Source organism: Struthio camelus, chromosome 17 (genome assembly GCF_040807025.1).
Source record: "Struthio camelus isolate bStrCam1 chromosome 17, bStrCam1.hap1, whole genome shotgun sequence".
NCBI lineage: Eukaryota > Metazoa > Chordata > Aves > Struthioniformes > Struthionidae > Struthio > Struthio camelus.
Genome location: NC_090958.1, coordinates 20,878,049 through 20,890,098, shown reverse-complemented (window position 1 = coordinate 20,890,098; position 12,050 = coordinate 20,878,049). Strand labels below are relative to the sequence as shown.

Sequence of the window (12,050 nt, the reverse complement as noted above, 5' to 3'; positions counted from 1 at the left end):
CTGAAGTGACTGCTGTGTATGCATGAGAACCTGCTCAAATAGTCCTGCTACAGCTCATCCAGCTGTCTGAGTCAGGGAGAGTATTGGGAAAATTAGCATCTCTTTCTTGAATGAAGTTGCTAAAATTTTTGAGGCTACTTTCATCACCACCTATACCCTTTGTGACTTCTGTTCTAATTTCTATCTTAGGCATTGTGACGATGCTTTGTGTACTTACAAGTAGAACAGGAATGCTCGGATTTCTGGGCTCTTGCCTCAGCCATAGTATTAGCTACAAAGTGCTGCCCACTGACCTCTAAAGAAACTTATAAAAGGAACTTTGCTATGAGAAGGATTATGACTAGGGTGGGTGTGGTCTGTCAGATGATCGTACCTGATACAGCATCTTCTCTTTTTGTTCCACAGATCCATCCTGAAAAAATATTAGGGACTAATTTTGTCATGTCTTATTCAATTCTGAATAAGTACTGATGGAGCTTGAGGCTCTCTGGACACTAGATAAAGGTTAACACCAAATACTGGGCTGGCATACTCAATAGTATTGTGTTCTGTGAAGTGATTGATAGGCTTTCAAAGCAAAGGTTATCATCTGCATGTGGGCGTTATTGGTCTCCTCTTGAAAAGTGTGTACTGTGCTTGTTTGCCTTAGGATGGATTGAGTAAGAAGAAACATGATAACAAGTGATATAACGGAGATAGATAAAAAGTTGCTCTTCCTGCAAGAGAAGAACAAGAAATTGAACTGAGACACTACCCATATTTAATTTGCTTTCTGTTAAATGAAACAAGTTTTTTGGACTGTGTACTTACTACTGTAGGGCATTAATTCCATTATTTACTGAGAGTCAGGGAGGAATTTAGTACCTTTGTTCGAAAACATGCATTTTCTGGTTAGAAGCATTTACTGTAAATGGATTTGGGAAAAATAAAGACACATTATGAAATAAACCAGTGACAAGTTTAAGATAACGCATTCATGAGGCAGGTTTTTCCACATCTGTCTATTGCAGAGGACTGGTATGTTTTGAGATATTTGATGTTAGCTGGTCTTAATGATAAAAGGGCAATTCTTGTACGTTTGTGTATTTTCCTTAATGAACCATAGGGAGGAACACGGGTATCTGGATGAAAAATACCACTGGTGCAAATCCAATCCAGATAAACAGAGGTGAGAAGAAATGCACGTACATCCGTCCTCTAAGGCCATTCACTGCCCGGTGCACGCTGGCGCGCAGGTGAGCGGCTGGCACTTCCTCAACGCTGGTGCTTACCGTGGTGCCTGGACGCAAAAGGGAACGAACAGTCAGCTGTTGTCTGCTAGATAAAAGAATTGTAAAGGACTCGATGTCTTTGGGCTAGGTTTTTGATGTGGTGTACTGCAAAAGTGGATGCCTTTGGGATTTGGTTACCAGTGCTTTTAGGAAGACCTGTGTCTGTTTCCTAATGCAATCTTAATTTTGATCTCACTCATTCAAAGATAAAACCTTGAGCCTTATGGCTCGTCATATTATTGCAGAAAGCTTTTTGAAGTTTCAGACTTTTATGTTTTTCTCATGAGAAGGTAAATTTGGAGGGTGTTATTAAATTCCACGGTACTGCGTTAGCGTCCAATTTCCATCTAGTCAAGAAATTAATCCCCTTTGTGTTTTTTTTCTGCCCCCGCGCAGGAGACTGCAGGGTGTTCACAAAGGTAGTGTTCACAGCACAGGAATGAGCTGCTTGCCCGTTCCTTCCAGCAGGCAAGAAGAGTCCGCTGCGTTGTGAAGAGCCCGGCCCGGCGGCTGCTTGGGAGGGCGAGGGGGAGGCGCGGGAGGCGCCTGGCTGCGCCCGGTAAGCGCGACCCAGGGCGCGCGCTGGCGGAGGTGGGGGCGGGCGGCGCTGGTCGCCGCCGAGCTGCGGCCGCTCCTGGGCGCGCGCTCTCCCGCCGCGGCGCTGGCGGAGCGGCCCGGGACTCGGCCGGGGGCGCGGGGGGCGCGGGGTCGGCGCGGAGCCGCCCCGGGGCGGGGCCGGGGGCCGGCAGCGGGGCCGGGGCCGGGGCCGGGTCCGCGCGGCTCCTCACGGCCGGGCGGGCGGGGTCGGCCGGCGGGGGGCGGCGGCGGCGGCCGCCCCGAGGAGCAGGAGCAGGAGGGGGGGAGGAGGAGCCGCGGCGCGATGGAGCAACAGGCGGCGGCGGCGCCCGCCCCGCCGGGGGCCGCAGCGGGGGGCCGGGCTCGGCGGCGGCGGGAGCGGGACGCGGAGCCTGCGCGGGTGAGTGGCAGCCGGCCGGGCCGGGCCGCGGCGGGGACGGGGGGCGCGGGGGCCCCTTCCCGCCGCCTCGGCCGCCTGGCGGCCGGGCCGGGCCGGGCGGGCGCGATGGCTGCCCGCGGCCGTCGGGGGGGCGCGGGGAGGCGCAGGCCCGCGGCCGGGCCGGGCCGGGCCGGGCCGGGCCGCTGCGCTGCGCTGCGCTGCGCTCCCCCGCGGGCCGGCGGCGGGGCCGGGGCGCTCGGCGGCGCCCGGCCCGGGCCGGCGGGAGCCGGAGCGGGAGCGGGAGCGGGAGCGGGAGCGGCGCTGCCCCGGCCCGGCCCGTCGCGGCGGCGGGGGGCGGGAGCGGGCAGAGCGGCCGCGCCTGGGCCGAGCGAAAGCCGCGCTCGGCGTGGAAACCTGGCGGGCGGGCGGGCGGGCGGCAGCTCGGCGGCGCAGCCGGCCGCGGAAGAGCGGCGTCGAGAGGCGTCAGGGCGGGTCTCGTTACCGGCGGAGTTGGCGGGCCGGGGCCGGGCCGCAGGGGTGCCCTCGGGCCTCCTGGGGGCGGGGGTCGAGGTGCCTCCGTCAGCCCCTCCGGCAACGCAGCTCTGCCGCCGCCGCCGCCTCCTCTTCCTCTCCGCCGGCGGCTGTTCGCGTTTACCCCTGAACGCCTTTTCCCCCTCCTGGAGGTCTCGCACGGTCCTAGACAGCATCTCACCCCTCTTGTCCCGGCTGCCGCTGCTGTGTGAGAGCTCTTCACGCCCCAGCGAAACTCCTCACAGGTTTCTTTGCAAAGACGTTTTTGATAAACGGATAGATGTGGCTCGAATGTATTTTTTTTTTTTTCAGTAGTCGGGCTTGAAACCTTCCCTTCTGCATACTTTTTTGGTCTGATATAAACACACAGTCACGTGTTCTTGAAGAGTTGGAACAAACCTGTGTACATGAGTAATGATTACTAATGATAATGTTATTAATGATTACTTGTACTGTCTAAATATTCATTTTCAAGAGATGAAATCTACTGCTGCAACAGCATTGGTCCATGTCTATGTTTCTGCTAGCTGTTGATCAGTTCCTGTCTTCTGGCTACTTCGCTGTGTTTTACCAGGTTATCCCTCGCTTGACGGACGCGGTTTTCAGCCCCGGTTGCCCGTTGCATGTGCTTTCCTCCTCTCCCAGGTAGCAACTATTTGCTTGCGTTCCTCCTGGGCAGGTCACTGGAGACGGGAGTTGTAATGTGAGATTGAAGGCGAAGCGCCTATGCGCTGGTGGATGAGTGAGTGTTTTTGTTGCCGTTGTGCTGATAGACCTGCGCTCAGAAGTGGCACAGACCCCTTCAGAGAAGAAAACAGTTGTACTAGAGCGATTGAATGATTTATTAGCAGACAACAAAATCCAGCAAGCACTTCCTTAAGTGGAAGTTCTTGTTTAGACCTGGCTTTAACTGTATTGTTGACTCATCCATCCGTCGTTGTCATGCCTGTCTGCCTGTGACTGACAGGTCGGAGGAAAAGGTGAGATTCCATACTGAGTAATAATTAAATCATCTTGATTATCACAATAACTAAATTCAAGGTTTTGTGCTCCCTCTAGCTGATACTAGATCTTTCTCTTACATTAACGGGAGATTTTTTGGATAGCAGTGGGAGCAAACAACCCTTTAGCTAGGAGGGCAACTTTTATTTCTTTTCTATGTCTCAGTGTCATACTAACTCTTCTCAGAAAACGATCTCCTTTCAGTTTATAATTGCTCGTTCTTCTTCATCCTAGTTTTTCTATTGCTTACCTTTCTTCTGTACCATGTCTTTGTTCTGTTTTTCCCATTCTTTAAGAACTTTTATTCTTTCACATTCTTTTTCTGAAATGATTAACAATAACGTACTTTGTGTTGATGCTGAGGGACTGTCCCTGGTCTTCAAGGTGACTTTCTAATGAGATTAATAGGGACCTGGAGAATTTGCACCTCTGAGTTGGTTTTAGGCTTTCAGCTTGCTCAAACACACGCTTGAATTTGCATTCACTAATTTTCAAATTTTTAATTTGAAGATTATCTCTGAGGCCACTAAAACTAGATTTTTATTTTTAAGGGAAAAGGAAAAAATGTAGTCATTCCCCTCCCCCAGCCCAGTTTGAGTCTGTTGTGGAAGCTACGTAAATGCGTCGTGCCAGGCGGACGTGGCCTATGGCCCGTATGTTTGACATCGTTGTGCTGAAGCTTTAGTAAGTATATGTTGAGTTCCAGCTGTTCTTACAGTGGAAGTGTTCTGAGTACACGGAACTAAATAATAAATATCTATTTTTGAACTTCTAGGTGATTGATTGGCAGTGATGTATGAGGACTAGTCTGTTTTAAGCATCTGTAATGTGTCCGTTACCATTACTGTGGATCTAGGCATCCATGGTAGAAACATTTATTTCAGCAGAATCTTGTCTCTGTCTTTATTTGAAAATAAACGTCATAAGAATTGGGGTGTATGTGACATTTGCTTTCACTTGCTGTTAAATTATAATGAAAACACTGTTCTTTACATACAAATTTTTTATTTTAAATACTTTTTACAATACTTGAGAATTGAGTTAGTACTTTACTTACCCTATTACCATATTTTATTATGTAAATGATTTTTTCCTTCTAGCATTGTTGAAAAGACATGTATTTTTTAATAAGCTTTTCAACAATATAGTTCCTTAATATAAAGCTGTACGATAACAGAGCAAGTCTGAAGAGTAAGTGGTAATTTATATGTAAAAGGTTTACTTTTCAAATTTCATGACAGTGTGCATTTACAAAACCAGAGATAGTAGACCAGCCTATTGTAACAAACAAATAATATGAACTTATTGAATATTCAAGACTTGTAATTTGGCATTCAGTAGCCTTCAGCAAGTTTTTTACATGTTTTTAATTAGTTTTTTGAATGCGTTATTACTACTGGCATTTGTAACACCTGCGAGCACGTTAACTACGTCGCATGTGTAAGGCTGCTTCATTTGGCTTTCTTTCATTTTCTGCCTATTTGATGCCTGTCTTTTCCTGTAAGAAACAGTAAATAATTGTTCCCTACTTGCTTTACCTTTTCCATGTTTTCCATGATTTTATAGACCTTTGACTTACTCCCTTCGATTCTTCTTCAAGTTTCATAGTCTATCTCAGCCTTTCTTTGGATACAGAGATTGATCCATGTCTTGGGTTATCTGTGTTACCCATCTGTGTTCCTTTTGTACTTATGTATATAACTTTGTGTGGTGCTGGCGGGAGCAAAACTGAACATGGTATTTAAAATGTGCTTCATGCTATGGATTTTTAGCATGGCATGGTTGTTTCCTGCTCTTCACTTCTCTAAGGATTCTCATTCTTTTACTCGTCCTTTACTTGTCTCTCTGACTGCTCATGAGCACAAGGACAATGTTTCCAGGAGAATTTCCCCAAAGACTCTAAAATGTCTCTTATGAGGGTTAAAGGTAAGTTTGGGGCCAGTTATTCTGATGAGCAGCTAAGAATTTTTTTTCTGTTGCTTTGCATTTACTGACATTGAATGTCTTCTACTATTTCCCAGAACATACTGAAGATTCTTCTGTGCTCTGGGCAGTTAGTTTTACGTTTGACTATCATTTTGTTTCGTTACTGTTTAAAAGCAATTACGTTTTGGTAGCTCACCTGCAACAAACATTTTGAGTTAGATCTCTAAGAAGCCTAGAAAGTGACTTGTGTGTCACAGTCAGAAAATGGGAAGGACCAATGCATTGCCACTGTCTTGAATTCATTAAGTACATTTGCCCAGAAGTTTGGGAGTGACGTCCACACTCCATGCAGTCCCCGTGTTCTCTAACGCCCTTGCCAATATAACTTTGTATGCGTTTCCTTTTAAACGCTAGTCTGCTGATTGATTTGACTGCGATCAAGAAACGCTAGCAGATGCCTGAGAAAGAAGCTGCAGGATAACATTTTAGAATTTAGATATATTGTCTCCATCCGTTTGGTCCTTAATTCTTTAAAATAAGGTAAAACTTGTCTTCTACACTGAACACATCTGAACAGTTGTGCCTTGAGGAAAATCCTCCTTAATAGTCCCTATAGATAACTGACCAAGGCCTTGAAACATTAATTTGCTTCTGATCTTCTCAGAAGTTCATGAGAAAGTGTTTAACGAGGGAGCTTTTGGATATAAAGCTTTGGATAGAGGTGTGACTCAGCAGAGAAAATGATTCTTGTGCATGAAATTTACTCTGTCATGAAAGAAAGACCCCCCTCTTTGGTGACACATTTATCTTGAAGTATATAATTTGTAAATTAGAATTTTCCATCCTAGTAACAATCTGCCAGTGAGGTCTGCACAGGAAGTCCCAGTTACTCTTATGCATCACTTTGACTGTGTATCAAGCTGGCTGATGAAGGCTCTCAGGTTTGTTTGCTTTGATTCTGTTTCATTCGAGGCCTTAAAAATAATTTGCTAAGGAAACTAAAATTGTATGAAAGTTCTCTTTTGTGTTGTGGCTCGTGAATATTAATCGATGTTTTAAGGAGCAAAATGATGAATGTTTGTTTTGACGAGTTTAGTTATCATCCAAGTGCAATGTTAATCTAATTCTAGATCAGAAATCTGATGTATCAAATCCTGTTTTTATCACCTCAGTGTTACTGTTTTAGTAAAGGAAAATAGGGAACATGAAACATGCAGTATATATAATGGAAAATGAAAGAATGCTATATTTGAGACATTGATCATCTTGTAAAAGGGGCTGTGGCTACTTTTATTGACTTCTAGTGCAATATGGTCCTGAAGGATTAAGGACCTTGTGGATCCAGGTACCCAAATGTTACATCAGCTAGTCTCAGTGAACTTCCAATTTAAATGTAAGATGCACTGTAACCAAAAGGTGTAACAATCAGAAAAAAACCAGGAAAGTGAGAACAAGAACGACGTAGGCTGGTTTATGACTGATTTGTGATTGAGGATCTTCTAGAAAACCCCCAAAAGTTATATATGAGAAGATTTTCATGATCTCTTTTTGGCTGTCTGCTTATTTATTATTAGTTGGCTTCATATCGTTACTTGACATGCTTCTTAAGGACTGAGAAAAGCTCAAATGTCACCAATTTTAGGAAAGTGGGAATAAAAGTTTTCAAATAACTTGATGCATATTGCTAATAGTTTTTTAATTATTGTAATTAATTACATTTGGAACTAGACGTATCGTATGAAAAGCTTGCATTGCTTATGTGATCCAGATAGTATTTTGCAGTGTGTCTATAGTGAAATCAGGTTAGTTTCTGAATAGTATTTAAAAATAACATTTGTACAACTGAGTTCTTTCTTGGTTTTGGAGTGTGTTTACTTAAAAGTAGAAATTTATTTCTTAAATATGTTGCAAAAGTATAAATGAGGGCATAGTTTTGTCTGCATAACCTTTGGTTTTTAAAATGATATACGAACCGAAGCGTTGCTTAAATTCGGCTATGGATTGCATAGTTCTTAGAATTCTAAGCAACATGTAACATAGCCCAAACTGGAGCAGATCTGACAGTGATGGCCTTTCTACCTTGCAATCACAGCAGAACTGGAATGATGCAGACCAGGGTTACTTTAGTTATCATGTGTTCAAACTGTAAGTTAACTTTTGGAGGTGTTTGCATACTGTTCCTTCAGAACAGTTGATTTTTTTCAGGTTCAGTACTGTAAGTTCACAGTTGCTTCTCATTTTTATTGAACTCTTTAGAAATTTTGTATAAATTTGAGGTCAAAGATCAGTTTTCTTCCTGTTAATAAGTTCATATTTAAAATATCTTTGTCTCTAATTACCAAGAAAAGCTGAAGTAGTAAAATATTTTCAGAACAAAATGCTCCAGAAACTTACCATATGTTCCATTAGGAAATTCACTGAAATAGGTTTTTTTCCGTAATCAGAAAGCACAGGTTCATTCTTTTTTTCATAACAGTATGGTCCTGTAGTTTATGGGAAGAATTTTCTGTTAACGTGTTTATTCCTTCTAATTTTTTTGATTTCTTTAGGTAAATTTAACTTTTTCTTTTAAGATAGAAAAATAGATTTCCATGAACTTCTGAAAATCCCTTCTAGAAGTTTATAAACTCTTCATCTTTCCCAAAATTCTATCCATGTGGAACCAAATTTGCAGTGAGCGCATAGTCTTTAGGGTCTGGTGGATTCTGCTTGAAGTTTGAAGACTGAAATGTATTTGGAAGTTTGACTTCTGTTTTACCTATTATTTTGTGAAAATCTAACGGTTGTCTTTTTCCCTATAATGTAGTTTTTACTAGAGGAATTTAAAACCTGATCTGTAAGTAGAACAACGTTCACTGAGATTCGGAGGAGTTCTTTAGAGTAAATTAGATAAAAGCTTGGACACTATGATAATTAACACCGTAAATGTTAAGAGTTTAAAAACTGCAGAACATTGAAAATGTCAGAAGCAACAGGAGCTGGTAGGATTTACTTGATATTGCTTCTACTAGAGAGATTACTTCAGCAGTATGTCAGTTGGGTGGTGGCAATGTTTTTGTTTTCATTGAGGCATCAAAACTGGATAGGCCTATTTTAGCCCGAGAGTGTTTTCCCAGTGACCACTCCGTAACTGATCGTTGAGTAGCGTTTCTCTCAATTACCTGTAGTTTTAAGGGCAGGAATAGTCTTAGCCGTTGTCCGATTTACTTGTGTCCTGCTTACTGGGCGTATATGTTATGTTACTGATATTTAAGGAAATGTTTTCTTACATCTGTGTAAGAAGAGATGGGAGATGTTGTATGTACTCCCAAGTATAATACTTCGTAGCAATTTGTGAAGACGAAATCCAGATCAGAAACGCTGAGCAGTCTGGATAGCGGTTGTGCACGTCCTTCAGTGGGCTGGGCAACAGAACTAGGTTCTTTGGAACATACGGTTTCAGTGGCTTTTCGTTTATTTCTACACTATTTCTACACAAACTGTGTTCTGATTGGGTGAAGGCTGCGTGTGGCTTGGCAGGTTTTGGTGAGTGCTCAGAAGTGTTGTTCTGACTGTAACTGGAGTGCTCGCTGCTAGGAGCGTGGAGGTTATGGGGAGGGACTTCAAATTCTTTGTCTGTTCTTGGACTCTCGTCCCAGATGTTTTCCTCTACAATAAAACAATAATACCCCAGAATCTGGAATGAAAAAAAAAAAAAAAGGAGCCTTTTTAGAGGTGAACTTTTCCAAGTTAAGTGAAAGAATCATTCAACAACACTTTCAATCTAGCATTCTTTGGAGGGAATTGTAAAATATGAAATGTTATGTAGCTGTTTTTGGAGAAAGGGAAGCTCAGTTTTAGATCTGAGCTGGTTTTGGAAACCTGTATTTACAGTAAGCAACTGTCACTTTGCTTCAGAATCCTTTTGGAATGCCAGCTTTTTCTGCTTAGCTTTTTCCGTACGTTTTTTCCCCTCCTGATGCTTCACTGAATCTCTTGAGCTATTTAAATAATTTAAAACATAAAAATGCTACATCTCTTACTTAGTCTTTTTTGAAAGTTATGAGGGTTTTTTTTTTTTAAAAGGGGTCTTAGTTATGGACTTGCCACTAAAGGCACCATTTATATAAGGCATATTTATTTGAACTGCGCTTTTATAACTTTAGATAAGATAGGTTACATGTGAATTAGCAAGCTCTGATGTGCAAAATTCCTCATTCTTTAATCAAGCATTCTGTTTATGCTCTTGTATCGCATTGTTTTCCGTTATGCTCTTTCACTCTGCTGTGTTCCGTTGCCCTCTTTTCTTGGAGCAGAATTTGGATTTTTGCTGTTATCTTTTGTCACTCATATTACTGGAGTTCAATGGGAATCACTTCCATTTACTGGATGGCCATGTGCTGTTTGAACAGTCAGATCTTTCTGTACATATGAGCACCTATTTATTTTTGTTTTTAAATGTTTAGTCTCTGTAAAGGACTAACTTCAGCAAGCTTGATCGTGGGAGATAAACGTTCTCGTAATGTAGCTTTGTCAGTCTGCTCAACTTATTATTTGCTTTGGGGGTTGGGAGTTCATTTGTTCTTGAAAATAAAATGGGTGAAGGAAACTGTGATTTTAATACTCATCTTGAATATTCAGAAAGGCTGAACCTTGAGTGCTTCTGCACGAGGAGGAGGCCCTTTCCCCAGTGAAGGGGATTAATTGTTGAATCCAGTCTGAGGCAGATATTGTGCAAGCTTCTGTCTGATGTGACCTCCACAGTAGGACCTGGTTTCTGGTGCCGTAGCTCAGTTTACAGAAATGGTGCTGAGAAGCTCATACCATCTTCTTCTTTGCTAGTAATCCAGGAGCTCCTACCTCAAATTATCTCCACTGGATTCTCATTTCTGCTTGACAGCTTTTTTGTTCTGCTGCAGCAAGGAATTTCTGCTGCTTCTTTAGTATTGGCACAGTTTGTAAACAGTGAGGGAAAGAACTTCAAGTCTTGCGTATCCTCTGTAGCAACTCTACATCAAAGTGTTAGGCAGCCTAAATATGTGCATTGCGATCACCTTCTGCCATAATAATAGGACAGAAGAACAGTAGTGAGCAGAAAGTGGGGGTGGTTTTGTAATGAGTACTTTTTGTGCATTGGTACAGTACCTCGCACAGTCCTAATAATCTTTTTTTATTTGTGGTTTGGGTGCCAGAGTGGCTCAGTTTTGCTCTGTGGTTACATAATGACACATAACGTGCTATTACGTATTGCATGTGCCTTTACATTACGTTGTGCCTTTGCATAATGACATTCTACTGCCTTAAGTAGTTCTCCTGACAGCAGGAATTAAATAGTAACGTATACTAGAAATTATCATCATAGTTTCCTTTAGAACAGTTCCACTTTTCTTTCGTGATGCTATTTAGCCTCACAATTTAGATTTGTTCATGCCTAGTAAACAGACACAGAAGACAGCTATTGTACAACTTGTATATTCTTTCTGTCTGGCTTGTGCGCCTTGAGATTTTGCTTGATGAGATCTGCTCTTGCAGAGACCTGTTTATGCAGAGTTGAGTGACTCTGCTAGGTTGTTAAAGCTGTTCCCGAGCACGTCGTCTCTGTGGCTCTAGCAGCGTCTGTCCTTGTGGCTGGATGGAGGTGATGAGAAAGATGCCATCTGCTGCGAACTGTGCCGAGCTAAAGGTGGGTTCTTCAAAGTGTGATGGTTCAAAAGAGCATTAGTTGTCCTTTCACAGCTAGACCGTTTCCTGCTGGAGATGGTTATAACAGTTACTGTTAAGGAATCTACTTCTTAAAATATTGCTCTCCTAAATAACTCAGTAGGGGCATTTTAAACATTATTTCATGAGGAGTTCTGGTACTCTTGCATCTGGAAGCTGCAGTCATTTGCTCTGAATGTGATGAAAGAATGGAAAGTATACAACATCTGATGTTTTCATTGTCCCCGACACAAGCCAATAGTTAGGAAATGTAATAAAACAGAGACAGGACACCTTTGAAAATACAACTGAGAAACCGGAATGCTTTGTTTGAAAGGTTGTGTCCTTATGCTTCTCATCGTTTGAAAAACAAGCTTGTTAAACGCTGCTCTTTCTGTTCATATTAAGTTGGAGATCACCTTGGCTGTTTCTGTTGTGTACTGTTCCTGGTAGGTTCAGCTCCGTGGGTAGAAGCAAAATTGTTTCCTTCACAGTCTGTGCTAAACACTATCATAAAGGAGGTTGTTCCTGAAGAATATATTCAGACTTTCTGCTGAGAGAGTCATGCTTTTTACTCTGGTTATGTTTGTGACTAACTGATTGATTAAATTTAATTTATTCCAGACTATGCCCTGCTTCTTTCACTCTTGTTGATGGGAATTGGCTGTATTTAACACATCATAATG

The 12,050-nt window shown here is 42.8% G+C and overlaps 1 protein-coding gene and 1 long non-coding RNA gene across 3 annotated transcripts in view; one reads left to right on the top strand and one right to left on the bottom strand.

Moving 5' to 3' along the window:
* Positions 1–883: 883 nt before the first annotated feature.
* Positions 884–4,437, bottom strand: LOC138061413 (uncharacterized). Its single transcript, XR_011135148.1, has 2 exons — positions 2,729–4,437; positions 884–1,279 (listed from the first exon to the last, which is right to left on the bottom strand). It is a non-coding gene; the product is annotated as an uncharacterized lncRNA (long non-coding RNA).
* TTC28 (tetratricopeptide repeat domain 28) overlaps positions 2,177–12,050 on the top strand; it is a 230,261-nt gene continuing 220,387 nt past the window's right edge. For both annotated transcript variants that reach the window (XM_068911355.1, XM_068911354.1), the window contains exon 1: positions 2,177–2,247. The gene's annotated coding sequence lies outside the window, so the exon portion shown is untranslated. The remainder of the gene's footprint in view (positions 2,248–12,050) is intronic.